Raw genomic sequence first — 13,610 nt, 5'->3', positions numbered from 1 at the left:
ATTATGCAGCTGCATTCAGCTGCTAATTCCATACCCTTGTGCATTGTGCATTTTGAAGCTTCTTATGTAGCTACATCAGAAGCTCTAAAACCAGAGCTTCAGAAGCTCTAGAAACAGAGCTTCAGAATGGAGCTAAAGAAGCTCCAGAAACAGCACTTCAGAAATGGATCTTCTGACGTAGCTACATGGAGCCATCAACATCACTAGTGGTGGTATTACCAACAAAATAAAAAAAATGGAAACCATAACAACACCAATAAAGCCACACTGATCACATTGAACACTAATAGAACCAACTATGGAAATAATAGCAGTGCATTAATCATTTCCTGACTGACACTAGTCTCTTGCATCAACTGTCATCCCTGGCCTCCCCTCACCTGATATCCTTCCCTCAGTACCACCACCTCTTTACCTATTTCCTATCATATCTCTTATGCAGTTAGTTAAGATCTATCAGGAAACAGGACAATGCTAAATAACTCGTTTGGGTTTAGCGCTTTCTGTGATTAAAGTATAATTGCCTTGATACCAGTGAAGGGATTTTCATCCAAGGAACTGTACTTAACTTCCTTGGGCTTGTGCTTAATTTTATTTTATCATCATCTCCCTCCATGGATCAAACTTGAATGCTTCCCATTCCTCAGGTGCTAAATGCCCACGATGGGTTTAGTGCTATTATGTATCTGTGCCTCTTTCAAGACAGTGACAGTGTAAATGATGGTGAAAGTGCCTTGGTGGGAGATGACCAGAGTGTTTAAAAAAAAATGTATAGCATGATTTTTATGAAAAAATATATCATCACTGAGCTCATTTTACAGTTGATTACATTGAAAACTATGTTAATGAATATGTCATGGCTGCTCTTGTATTTGCTATTTCTTACCCATGATTGAATAGAACTCCTACAGTAGTCTTTGGAATAATGGTAGAATTACCGATATGTTAGGTAAAAGGACAAGTGTAACTGATGTGACATTTTGTTGTGGCAATGTTTTGCTCTCCAGGAGCTTTGTCAAGCTGTAAAGGCTTGAGAAAGAGAATGTTGCCACAATAAAATGTCACATTAGTTACAAGTGTCCTTGTTTGGTAGCAATCAAGCTCAGGAAAAGCCATTGATCTCGGTACATCTCCTGCATTGGTTTACTGATTTAGAAGAGAACAATAATAATAAAAAAAAAGCAAGCATTACCTCAAATTTAATCTTGAATTGATAGCTTCATCCTGCAGAAATTCATCTCCCTCTCTTTGACCACATCCTCCATTGTTCTTGTTCTCAGGGATTGGAGTTTTATACTCTGTCTTCATATATGCATCAGTGAGACTGGTACGCAGTCTCTTCTCACAAATGCTGTCTCTGTTTAGCAGTGAACGACCTACATGGGTTTGCAGTGTGAGCAGGGTAACATTTATGAAGGAATTCAGGGAAATTGGGTATCTGGACTTGAGTCCTGGTGGTGGAAAGTACAGTGCTTGCACTCTGGAGGAGGGGTGGAGATATTTACAGTTTTAAACTGTAGTATCAGTGCCCCTCTGAGCTTATCTTGGATATGATACAAATACATATTCATTATTCATAAATATTTACAAGTACGTACTGTATAGTGTAGTTGTTTTTCCTATAGTTTATAGTATGTATAGCAATATATTGTACAGTGTAGTTGTTTTTCCTATAGCTTATAGTATGTATAGCATATCACCTTGTTTGAGGTTCTTTGATGTTGGTGTAGGTTTTAATATGTACTTTCATTTCCTTGAATCAAGACAAAATACCTTTCGTTTTGCCAGGTGCTGTATGACCTCTATGGGATTAGCACTCCCTGTGAATGCGATAATAATATTGTACGAGTTTTGTTGTGTGGCCTTCATGGTGGGTGCTTTGATGTTAGTGAATGGCTCTTGATCTAAGAAATTGGAGTTACCCTCCCCTTTGACCTACTTACAGGTTTAGTGTACTATAATTTGACCCCTACAGATATAGTGCTCTCCCCTGACCTCTCAATGAAGGTTCCTTAATGCTATCGAGGGGCTTTTGATCCAAGAAACGACTTCTTATTTCCTTCCTTGGATCAAAGTAAACTACCTATCATTCAACACTTTCTATATGACCTCTATTGTATGACCCTTAGGGGTTTAGGGCTTAGTTATGATTATAAAGATAATAATCACCTCACTGCAGTACTCTTCTTACCTGCACAGGTTCAGCGCTTATTTTAAAAAATAACTGTAACACGCTGGCCATCTCCCACCGAGGCAAGGCGACCTGAAAAAGAAACACTTTTACCATCACTCACACTATCACTGTCTTGCCAGATTTAGATTTTAGATTTTGCCACTGAAGTGGCTAGTTTATTGTGCACCCTATATCCATCCTGTGGATGGTAGTGTAGGAGCATATGGATACAAAAAAGGCCCCAAAAGGGTTAACAGATGTACGTATGGATTTTTTATCTACATATCTGCAGTTTGCTTATCTGTTACAAGCAAATTTAGGAATTTGCTTAATATATCTAATATCCTATTTTCATTAATAAGATATCTTGACATGTCACATAGGTTATTATACTGTCTGTCTCTGTATTCCTCAATAAGTGGACAATTAAGCACATATTGTTCAAGACAGTGACCATATGCCTGATCACATAATTTGCATTTAGTTTGATCATCATCTGTGTGTCTCCCAAACTGCCAGAAGTACTTGTAACCAAGCCTAAGCCTGGCCACTACATCAGTCAGTACTTGTAAACCAAGCTTAAGCCTGGCCACTACAACATCAGTCAGTACTTGTAACCAAGCCTAAGTCTGGCCACTACATCAGTCAGTACTTGTAAACCAAGCTTAAGCCTGGCCACTACAACATCAGTCAGTACTTGTAACCAAGCCTAAACCTGGCCACTACAACATGTCAGTACTTGTAACCAAGCCTAAGCCTGGCCACTACAACATCAGTCAGTACTTGTAACTAAGCCTTAGCCTGGCCACTACAACATCAGTCAGTCTGTTCACATTGCAAGTTGCTCCATAAACATACTTATCTACGTTCATGTTATCATAGTGGGTTATAGATCTACTCAGGTTTCTAACTGCATTCCTATAACAATCATTTTCATTATTTACTTCTCTCCTAATATTATTCCTAATGCTAGACACAGATATACCAAAGTTATATTCTACATTCTCCTTCTGGGTACTCTTCTTGGATAACATATCAACTTTATCATGAAGGAGTAATCCTATGTGTGATGGGATCCATAGCAATTGTACATTAAGGCACAGAGATGGCAGTAAATATTAATAATAACGAAGGATGACCTTATCCTGTGATGCCCCTCAGGGAAGGTTCCTTGATGTTGGTGAGGGGCTCTAGATTTAGGGAATTGGATCTGTGCTCCAGTTCCCCGAATTAAGCCTGAATGCCTTCCACATCCCGCCCCCCCCAGGCGCTGTATAATCCTATGGGTTTAGTGCTTCCCCTTGATTATAATAATAATAATAATAATTATCCTGTGATGGTGTATGACAGAAAAATCCTGTGAGATGGAGTATAAAAGGAAACTCTTTATGTGATGCATAATTAAAGGAAAACCATCCTGAGTGATGGAGTATTGGAAAATCATCCTTTACTGGAGTATGATGAGAAAGCTATTCTGCATGTCAGGAAAACCATCCTGTATGATGTATGCCAGGAAAACCTCCCATTATGTTCTTCTCTAATGTTAAGATACAGTCCCTGGACCCATTATATGCCTCTGTAAATTTGAGGTACAGTCCCTGTGCCTCTGTAATGTTGAGGTACAGTCCCTGTGCCTCTGTAATGTTGAGGTACAGTCCCTGTGCCTCTGTAATGTTGAGGTACCGTCCCTGTGCCTCTGTAATGTTGAGGTACAGTCCCTGTGCCTCTGTAATGTTGAGGTACAGTCCCTGTGTCTCTGTAATGTTGAGGTACAGTCCTTGTGCCTCTGCAATGTTGAGGTACAGTCCCTATGCCTCTGTAATGTTGAGGTACAGTCCCTGTGTCTCTGTAATGTTGAGGTACAGTCCCTGTGCCTCTGTAATGTTGAGGTACAGTCCCTGTGCCTCTGTAAAGTTGAGGTACAATCCCTGTGCCTCTGTAATGTTGAGGTACAGTCTCGTCGTCTTGATGCTGTTCCTAGACCACCTTGTAAGTATTGTGTTTCAAGAGGCGCTAAACCAAGCGGCCACCAGGCCCCAGTGGCCTGATGGTTAAAGCTCTCGCTTCACACACGGAGAGCCCGGGTTCGATTCCCCGTGGGGTGAAAACATTTCGACGTGTTTTCTTATACCTGTTGTCCAGTTCACCTAGCAGCAAGTAGGTACCTGGGTGTTGGACTGGTGTGGGTGGCATCCTGGGGAACAAGATTGAGGACCACAATGAAAATAAGACAGACAGTCCTTGATGGCCCACTGACTTTCTTGGGTTATCCGGGTGGCTAACCCTCCGGGGTTAAAAATCCCAACAAAATCTTATGCTCCATTTATTCACCAAGGTTTTTAATGCCATGGTGGCTGCTGGGGATTGTGCCTTAGATAGACCAGCCATCTCAGTTTTTTAAGCACTCGATCATCATCTTGTAACTGGTGTTGCAAGATGATGAACTTGCAACTGAATGTTGTCTTATGATGATCTTGCAACTGAATGTTGTCTTATGATGATCTTGCAACTGAATGTTGTCTTATGATGATCTTGCAACTGAATGTTGTCTTATGATGATCTTGCAACTGAATGTTGTCTTATGATGATCTTGCAACTGAATGTTGTCTTATGATGATCTTGCAACTGAATGTTGTCTTATGATGATCTTGCAACTGAATGTTGTCTTATGATCTTGCAACTGAATGTTGTCTTATGATGATCTTGCAACTGAATGTTGTCTTATGATGATCTTGCAACTGAATGTTGTCTTATGATCTTGCAACTGAATGTTGTCTTATGATCTTGCAACTGAATGTTGTCTTATGATGATCTTGCAACTGAATGTTGTCTTATGATGATCTTGCAACTGAATGTTATCTTATGGAGGATTTCATTAGTTCACTTTATTCTGATCTTACACACAAACAATGATGACCAAGTCATCCTGACTCTTACTCTCATACTTTAGTTATGTATATTAACTCAAATTAAGTTTAATTAACAACTGTCCATTAATAAACAGAAAGGTTCAGGCGGGGATCGAACCGCCGTCCTCACATTTACAGTCCGACGCTCTACCGACTGAGCTAACCAAAGTAATTAAATATACGAATTCAGAAGTAATTGTATTACATTGTATTACGGCCTGGTCACAGACCGGGCCGCGGGGGCATTGACCCCTGGAACTCTCTCCAGGTAAACTACGTTACACAATACAACGCTATGCTACACAATACAACACTTTGCTACACAATACAACACTATGCTACACAATACAACACTGCTACACAATACAACACTATGCTACACAATACAACACTATGCTACACAATACAACACTACGCTACACAATACAACAAATTACTGTTACCAGTGTTTTGTCAGCTGTTTTGTTACCTGCTGTGTTTTAGTCCCTAGTGTGTTACTGCTGTGTTATTGTTTTGTCTGATTTGTTGATTGCTGTGTTGTGGTGATTCCTGCTGAGTTGTGGTGATCCCTGCTGTTTTGTGGTGATTCCTACTGTGTTGTGGTAATTCCTGCGGTGTTGTGGTAATTCCTGCTGTGTTGTGGTGATTCCTGCTGTGTTGTGGTAATTCCTGCGTTGTTGTTTACCTGGAGAGAGTTCCGGGGGTCAACGCCCCCGCGGCCCGGTCTGTGACCAGGCCTCTTGGTGGATCAGAGCCTGATCAACCAGGCTGTTACTGTTGGCTGCACGTAAACCAACGTATGAGCCACAGCCCGGCTGGTCAGGAACCGACTTTAGGTGCTTGTCCAGTGCCAGCTTGAAGACTGCCAGGGGTCTGTTGGTAATCCCCCTTATGTATGCTGGGAGGCAGTTGAACAGTCTCGGACCCCTGACACTTATTGTATGGTCTCTTAACGTGCTTGTGACACCCCTGCTTTTCATTGGGGGGATGTTGCATCGTCTGCCAAGTCTTTTGCTTTCGTAGTGAGTGATTTTTGTGTGTAAGTTCGGTACTAGTCCCTCTAGGATATTCCAGGTGTATATAATCATGTATCTCTCCCGCGTGCATTCCAGGGAATACAGGTTCAGGAACCTCAAGCGCTCCCAGTAATTGAGGTGTTTTATCTCCGTTATGCGCGCCGTGAAGGTTCTCTGTACATTTTCTAGGTCAGCAATTTCACCTGCCTTGAAAGGTGCTGTTAGTGTGCAGCAATATTCCAGCCTAGATAGAACAAGTGACCTGAAGAGTGTCATCATGGGCTTGGCATCCCTAGTTTTGAAGGTTCTCGTTATCCATCCTGTCATTTTTCTAGCAGATGCGATTGATACAATGTTATGGTCCTTGAAGGTGAGATCCTCTGACATGATCCTCCCAGGTCTTTGACGTTGGTGTTTCGCTCTATTTTGTGGCCAGAATTTGTTCTGTACTCTGATGAAGATTTAATTTCCTCGTGTTTGCCATATCTGAGTAATTGAAATTTCTCATCGTTAAACTTCATATTGTTTTCTGCAGCCCACTGAAAGATTTGGTTGATGTCTGCCTGGAGCCTTGCAGTGTCTGCAATGGAAGACACTGTCATGCAGATTCGGGTGTCATCTGCAAAGGAAGACACGGTGCTGTGGCTGACATCCTTGTCTATGTCAGATATGAGGATGAGGAACAAGATGGGAGCAAGTACTGTGCCTTGTGGAACAGAGGTTTTCACCGTAGCTGCCTTGGACTTTACTCTGTTGACTACTACACTGTTCTGTTAGTGAGGAAATTATAGATCCATCGACAGACTTTTCCCATTATTCCTTTAGCATGCATTTTGTGTGCTATTACGCCATGGTCATACTTGTCAAAGGCTTTTGCAAAGTCTGTATATATTACATCTGCATTCTTTTTGTCTTCTAGTGCATCTAGGACCTTGTCGTAGTGATCCAATAGTTGAGACAGACAGGAGCGACCTGTTCTAAACCCATGTTGCCCTGGGTTGTGTAACTGATGGGTTTCTAGATGGGTGGTGATCTTGCTTCTTAGGACCCTTTCAAAGATTTTAATGATATAGGATGTTAGTGCTATCGGTCTGTAGTTCTTTGCTGTTGCTTTACTGCCCCCTTTGTGGAGTGGGGCTATGTCTGTTGTTTTTAGTAACTGTGGGACGACCCCCTTGTCCATGCTCCCTCTCCATAGGATGGTAAAAGCTCGTGATAGGGACTTCTTGCAGTTCTTGATGAACACGGAGTTCCATGAGTCTGGCCCTGGGGCAGAGTGCATGGGCATGTCATTTATCGCCTGATCGAAGTCATTTGGCGTCAGGATAACATCAGATAGGCTTGTGTTAGCCAAATTCTGTGGCTCTCTCATAAAAAATTAATTTTGATCTTCGACTCTCAGTCTGGTTAGCGTTTTGCTAAAAACTGAGTCACATTGGGACTTGAGTAGCTCACTCATTTCCTTGCTGTCATCTGTGTAGGACCCATCTTGTTTAAGTAGGGGCCTAATACTGGACGTTGTTCTCGACTTTGATTTGGTATAGGAGAAGAAATACTTTGGGTTTCTTTCGATTTCATTTATGGCTTTTAGTTCTTCCCGCGATTCCTGACTCCTATAAGATTCCTTTAGCTTAAGTTCGATGCTTGCTATTTCTCTGACCAGTGTCTCCCTACGCCTTTCAGATATATTGACCTCTTTTAGCCGCTCTGTTATTCTTTTCTGTCGCCTGTAAAGGGAGCGCCTGTCCCTTTCTATTTTACATCTACTCCTCCTTTTTCTTAGAGGAATAAGCCTTGTGCATACATCGAGTGCCACCAAGTTAATCTGTTCTAGGCATAAGCTGGGGTCTGTGTTGCTTAGTATATCTTCCCAGCTTATATCAGTTAGGATTTGGTTTACTTGGTCCCACTTTATGTTTTTGTTATTGAAGTTGAATTTGGTGAATGCTCCCTCGTGACTAATCTCATTATGTCGGTCTGGGGTTCCGCACATACATGTCTGAAACTCAATTATGTTGTGATCTGAGTATATTGTTTTTGATATGGTGACATTTCGTATCAGATCATCATTGTTAGTGAAGATGAGGTCTAGTGTATTCTCCAGTCTAGTAGGCTCTATTATTTGCTGGTTTAAATTTAATTTTGTGCAGAGATTTAAAAGCTCGTGTGAGTGTGAGTTTTCATCAGAGCTGCCTCCTGGTGTTATTACTGCAACAATATTGTGGTGGTTCCTGCTGTGTTGTGGTGATTCCTGCTGTGTTGTGATAATTCATGCAGTGTTGTGGTGATTCCTGCTGTGTTGTGGTGATTCCTGCTGTGTTGTGATTCCTGCTGTTGTGGTAATTCCTGTAGTGTTGTGGTGATTCCTGCTGTGTTGTGATTCCTGCTGTGTTGTGGTAATTCCTGCAGTGTTGTGGTGATTCCTGCTGTGTTGTGGTGATTCCTGCTGTGTTGTGATTCCTGCTGTGTTGTGGTAATTCCTGCAGTGTTGTGGTGATTCCTGCTGTGTTGTGATTCCTGCTGTGTTGTGGTGATTCCTGCTGTGTTGTGATGATTACTGCTGTGTTGTGGTGATTCCTACTGTGTTGTGGTGATTCCTGCGGTGTTGTGGTGAATCCTGCGGTGTTGTGGTAATTTCTGCGGTGTTGTGGTGATTCCTGCTGTGTTGTGGTAATTCCTGCGGTGTTGTGGTGATTCCTGCTGTGTTGTGGTAATTCCTGCGGTGTTGTAGTGATTCCTGCTGTGTTGTGGTAATTCCTGCGGTGTTGTGGTGATTCCTACTGTGTTGTGGTAATTCCTACTGTGTTGTGATTCCTGCTGTTATGGTGATTCCTGCTGTGTCGTGGTGATTCCTGCTGTATTGTGGTGATTCCTGCTGTGTTGTGATTCCTGCTGTATCGTGGTGATTCCCGCTGTGTTGTGATTCCTGCTGTGTTGTGGTGATTTGCACTGTGGTGATTCCTGCTGTGTTGTGGTAATTCCTGCTGTGTTGTGGTGATTCCTACTGTGTTGTGGTGGTTGCTGTGTTGTGACTTGTGCTGTGTTGTGGTGATTCATGCTGTGTTGTGATTCTTGCTGTGTTGTGGTTATTCCTACTGTGTTGTGGTGATGCCTGCTGTGTTGTGGTGATTTCTGCTGTGTTGTGATTTGTGCTGTGTTGTGATTCATGCTGTGTTGTGATTCTTGCTGTGTTGTGGTGATTCCTACTGTGTTGTGGTGATTTCTGTGTTGTGGTGATTCCTGCTGTGTTGTGATTCCTGCTGTGTTGTGGTGATTTCTGCTGTGTTGTGGTGATTCATTATTTATGGGTGTGTGTGGGAAACAAGCAGGTTGCAACACTTGGGTTGGAAACAGTAAATGTATAAAAGGCATTCAGCATGAAGTTATAAATAAAGACAATAGATCAGGTCAGCAAACAAAGGGGGACAGCAGAGGGCAGCAAGGGACTAGCTCCCTTAAGGTTTACTATACTAATAGCAGGAGTGTAAGAAATAAGATAGATGAGCTAAGATTAATTGCAAGTGCAGGAGACATAGATATTATTGCTATAACAGAGACCTGGCTCAATCTGAAAGATAGAGAGATGCCCTCTGAATGTCACATACAAGGCTATAAATTATTCCACACTGACAGGGTCAACAGGAAAGGTGGTGGAGTAGCGATGTATGTCAGAGACAATTTAAATTGTTGTGTTAGACAAGATATTAAATTAGAAGCGTCAGCCACTGAATCTGTTTGGTTACAGCTTCTCGAGGGCCGAGAAAAACTAATTTTGGGTGTGATTTACAGGGCCCCAAATCTTGATAGGGAGTGCAGTAAACTTCTATGGGACGAAATTCGTAAGGCATCTACATACGAAAATGTTGTGCTAATGGGAGATTTCAACTATAGACAGATTGACTGGAGCAATTTGACAGGAAATTTAGAGTCAGGTGACTTTCTTGATACGATCCAGGATTGTTTTTTAAAACAGTTTGTGACAGAGCCAACTAGGGGAAATAACCTCCTTGACTTGGTTCTTGCCAGTAGGGAAACACTAATTAATAATCTTGAGGTTAATGATGAGCTTGGGGAAAGTGATCACAAATCACTCAGTTTTAATATATCATGGAATTCCTCTAATAATGGCAATCAAGTCTCCGTCCCTGACTTTCGCTTGGCTGATTTCATAGGACTGAAAAATTACTTAGGTGGGCTGAACTGGAATGACCTGACTAAGGGTCAGGTAGGTGGTGATGGTTGCCGATATGATGCTTTCCAGGGCATAGTTCTAGCTGCTCAGTCAAATTATGTTCCAAATAGGGAAATCAGATCAAACAAAAATGATCCTAAATGGATGAACAATAGATTAAAATATCTGATTGGTCAAAAGAGAGGCATATATAGGCAAATCAAAAGAGGAGAGGGGCAATTAAGAAATCGATATATTCAGTTAAAGAGAGAAATAAAAAAGGGAATTAGAAAAGCAAAAAGAGATTATGAGGTTAAAGTTGCAAGAGAATCGAAGACTAACCCAAAAGGATTCTTTCAGGTATACAGAAGTAAGATCAGGGACAAGATAGGCCCACTCAAAAGTTCCTCGGGTCAGCTCACTGACAGTGATAAGGAAATGTGTAGAATTTTTAACACATACTTCCTCTCAGTTTTTACACAGGAGGATACCAGCGATATTCCAGTAATGATAAATTATGTAGAACAGGACGATAATAAACTGTGCACTATTAGGGTCACAAGTGACATGGTCCTTAGGCAAATAGATAAATTAAAACCTAACAAATCCCCAGGCCCTGATGAACTGTATGCAAGGGTTCTAAAGGAATGTAAAGAGGAGCTTAGCACACCTTTGGCTAATCTTTTCAACATATCACTACAAACTGGCATGGTGCCAGATAAGTGGAAAATGGCAAATGTGATACCTATTTTCAAAACAGGTGACAGGTCCTTAGCTTCGAACTATAGACCAATAAGCCTAACCTCCATAGTGGGAAAATTTATGGAATCAATAATTGCCGAGGCAGTTCGTAGCCACCTTGAAAAGCATAAATTAATCAACGAATCTCAGCATGGTTTTACAAAGGGGCGTTCCTGCCTTACGAATTTATTAACTTTTTTCACTAAGGTATTTGAGGAGGTAGATCATGGTAATGAATATGATATTGTGTATATGGACTTCAGTAAGGCTTTTGACAGGGTCCCACATCAGAGACTATTGAGGAAAATTAAAGCACATGGAATAGGAGGAGAAATTTTTTCCTGGATAGAGGCATGGTTGACAAATAGGCAGCAGAGAGTTTGCATAAATGGGGAGAAATCAGAGTGGGGAAGTGTCACGAGCGGTGTTCCACAGGGGTCAGTGTTGGCCCCCCTGCTGTTCACAATCTACATAAACGACATAGATGAGGGCATAAAGAGCGACATCGGCAAGTTTGCCGATGACACCAAAATAGGCCGTCGAATTCATTCTGACGAGGACATTCGAGCACTCCAGGAAGATTTGAATAGACTGATGCAGTGGTCGGAGAAGTGGCAGATGCAGTTTAATATAGACAAATGCAAAGTTCTAAATGTTGGACAGGACAATAATCATGCCACATATAAACTAAATAATGTAGATCTTAATATTACGGATTGCGAAAAAGATTTAGGAGTTCTGGTTAGCAGTAATCTGAAACCAAGACAACAGTGCATAAGTGTTCGCAATAAAGCTAATAGAATCCTTGGCTTCATATCAAGAAGCATAAATAATAGGAGTCCTCAGGTTGTTCTTCAACTCTATACATCCTTGGTTAGGCCTCATTTAGATTATGCTGCACAGTTTTGGTCACCTTATTACAGAATGGATATAAATTCTCTGGAAAATGTACAAAGGAGGATGACAAAGTTGATCCCATGTATCAGAAACCTTCCCTATGAGGATAGACTAAGGGCCCTGAATCTGCACTCTCTAGAAAGACGTAGAATTAGGGGGGATATGATTGAGGTGTATAAATGGAAGACAGGAATAAATAAAGGGGATGTAAATAGTGTGCTGAAAATATCTAGCCTAGACAGGACTCGCAGCAATGGTTTTAAGTTGGAAAAATTCAGATTCAGGAAGGATATAGGAAAGTACTGGTTTGGTAATAGAGTTGTGGATGAGTGGAACAAACTCCCAAGTACCGTTATAGAGGCCAGAACGTTGTGTAGCTTTAAAAATAGGTTGGATAAATACATGAGTGGATGTGGGTGGGTGTGAGTTAGACCTGATAGCTTGTGCTACCAGGTCGGTTGCCGTGTTCCTCCCTTAAGTCAATGTGACCTGACCTGACTAGGTTGGGTGCATTGGCTTAAGCCGGTAGGAGACTTGGACCTGCCTCGCATGGGCCAGTAGGCCTTCTGCAGTGTTCCTTCGTTCTTATGTTCTTATGTTCTTATGATTCCTGCTGTGTTGTGATTTCTGCTGTGTTGTGGTGATTCCTGCTGTGTTGTGGTGATTTCTGCTGTGTTGTGGTGATTCCTGCTGTGTTGCATGTTGTGTTGTTATGTTGTCTGCTGTGTTGTATTTTCTCAGTTTTTGTGCTATCTGTTGTGTTATTGTGTTGTCTGTTTTGCTCTTGTGTTGTCTGCTGTATTATTGTGTTGCCTCATATGTTATGTTGTCTGCTGTGTTGTGGTTTGTTTCATTGTCACCTGCAGCGTTGCAACATTACCTTGCAGTGTTTCCTGTTGTGTTACTGTTCTTCTTTCAATGTTACCTTCTGTGTTCCTATCATACATTCAGTATTATCTGAGTCTTGTTGTGTTACCTTCAATGTTATCTGAGTCTTGTTGTGTTACCTTCAGTGTTATCTGAGTCTTGTTGTGTTACCTTCAGTGTTATCTGAGTCTTGTTGTGTTACCTTCAGTGTTATCTGAGTCTTGTTTACCTGGAGTTTACCTGGAGAGAGTTCCGGGGGTCAACGCCCCCGCGGCCCGGTCTGTGACCAGGCCTCCTGGTGGATCAGAGCCTGATCAACCAGGCTGTTACTGTTGGCTGCACGCAAACCAACGTACGAGCCACAGCCCGGCTGGTCAGGAACCGACTTTAGGTGCTTGTCCAGTGCCAGCTTGAAGACTGCCAGGGGTCTATTGGTAATCCCCCTTATGTATGCTGGGAGGCAGTTGAACAGTCTCGGGCCCCTGACACTTATTGTATGGTCTCTTAACGTGCTAGTGACACCCCTGCTTTTCATTGGGGGGATGTTGCATCGTCTGCCAAGTCTTTTGCTTTCGTAGTGAGTGATTTTCGTGTGCAAGTTCGGTACTAGTCCCTCTAGGATTTTCCAGGTGTATATAATCATGTATCTCTCCCGCCTGCGTTCCAGGGAATACAGGTTCAGGAACCTCAAGCGCTCCCAGTAATTGAGGTGTTTTATCTCCGTTATGCGCGCCGTGAAGGTTCTCTCTACATTTTCTAGGTCAGCAATTTCACCTGCCTTCAAAGGTGCTGTTAGTGTTAGTGTTACCTTCAGTGTTATCTGAGTCTTGTTGTGT

Source organism: Cherax quadricarinatus, chromosome 1, assembly GCF_038502225.1.
Source record: "Cherax quadricarinatus isolate ZL_2023a chromosome 1, ASM3850222v1, whole genome shotgun sequence".
NCBI lineage: Eukaryota > Metazoa > Arthropoda > Malacostraca > Decapoda > Parastacidae > Cherax > Cherax quadricarinatus.
Note: the sequence above shows the minus strand (reverse complement) of the source record.